Raw genomic sequence first — 1,810 nt, forward strand, 5'->3', positions numbered from 1 at the left:
GCTAGATCCCGTGGTCAAACGCTACAGGGTTAGCCGGGACGGGGGCCCTGGGGGGTAGCAATGCCACCGGAGCGTCGTACCGGGCCCTCATACATGCGGGGTGGTGTTGTGGCATGTCCGAAGAGGCGGCACGCGTCTCCGGGTTGTGGCCCCCCTCACGGACGGCAATGAAACGGTAGTAGACGTTCTGCGGTAACGATGCAGCGTGAATATTATTAAATACTTGGAGCGCGATAAAATCATGAGTTTTTTACACAACGTGGCCACATGTGCTATAGGACTGATGGTAATTTTTCATAATTTTTTGTGATGGAGAAGTATCTGAACACTTCCCTCTACGCGGATTGCTCTTCGCACGTCTACGACTGTGGCCGGCGGCCTCCGGGGGCTAGCATACCGTCAAATCTTGCGTAGGCGGCCTCTCACAAATTTGGAAGTGTTGAGGCGGTTGCAAACGCCCAGCACGCGTCTCCAGGGTGTGCCCCCCCCCTCTCACAAACGCCGCCGCCGCCGGCACCTGGAGGGGGGAAACAGACGCGTCGGGTCTACACGGAGTGGATGTAGCTGTGGGTTTGGCCCGGATGTTGCTCCAAAGTGTTCCTCTGGGCCGACCTAACACAACCAGGTGGAGAGGTCGACTGGTCAAAGCCCGTCCGTGCAAAGTCAAAGGGCTAGATCCCGTGGTCAAACGCTACAGGGTTAGCCGGGACGGGGGCCCTGGGGGGTAGCAATGCCACCGGAGCGTCGTACCGGGCCCTCATACATGCGGGGTGGTGTTGTGGCATGTCCGAAGAGGCGGCACGCGTCTCCGGGTTGTGGCCCCCCTCACGGACGGCAATGAAACGGTAGTAGACGTTCTGCGGTAACGATGCAGCGTGAATATTATTAAATACTTGGAGCACGATAAAATCATGAGTTTTTTACACAACATGGGCACATGTGCTATAGGACTGATGGTAATTTTTCATAATTTTTCGTGATGGAGAAGTATCTGAACACTTCCCTCTACGCGGATTGCTCTTCGCACGTCTACGACTGTGGCCGGCGGCCTCCGGGGGCTAGCATACCGTCAAATCTTGCGTAGGCGGCCTCTCACAAATTTGGAAGTGTTGAGGCGGTTGCAAACGCCCAGCACGCGTCTCCGGGGTGTGCCCCCCCCCTCACAGACGCCGCCGCCGCCGGCACCTGGAGGGGGAAACGGACGCGTCGGGTCTACACGGAGTGGATGTAGCTGTGGGTTTGGCCCGGATGTTGCTCCAAAGTGTTCCTCTGGGCCGACCTAACACAACCGGGTGGAGAGGTCCACTGGTCAAAGCCCGTCCGTGCAAAGTCAAAAGGCTAGATCCCGTGGTCAAACGCTACAGGGTTAGCCGGGACGGGGGCCCTGGGGGGTAGCAATGCCACCGGAGCGTCGTACCGGGCCCTCATACATGCGGGGTGGTGTTGTGGCATGTCCGAAGAGGCGGCACGCGTCTCCGGGTTGTGGCCCCCCTCACGGACGGCAATGAAACGGTAGTAGACGTTCTGCGGTAACGATGCAGCGTGAATATTATTAAATACTTGGAGCGCGATAAAATCATGAGTTTTTTACACAACGTGGCCACATGTGCTATAGGACTGATGGTAATTTTTCATAATTTTTTGTGATGGAGAAGTATCTGAACACTTCCCTCTACGCGGATTGCTCTTCGCACGTCTACGACTGTGGCCGGCGGCCTCCGGGGGCTAGCATACCGTCAAATCTTGCGTAGGCGGCCTCTCACAAATTTGGAAGTGTTGAGGCGGTTGCAAACGCCCAGCACGCGTCTCC

The sequence above is a fragment of the Triticum aestivum genome, chromosome 6B (assembly GCF_018294505.1).
Source record: "Triticum aestivum cultivar Chinese Spring chromosome 6B, IWGSC CS RefSeq v2.1, whole genome shotgun sequence".
Taxonomy (NCBI): Eukaryota; Viridiplantae; Streptophyta; class Magnoliopsida; order Poales; family Poaceae; genus Triticum; species Triticum aestivum.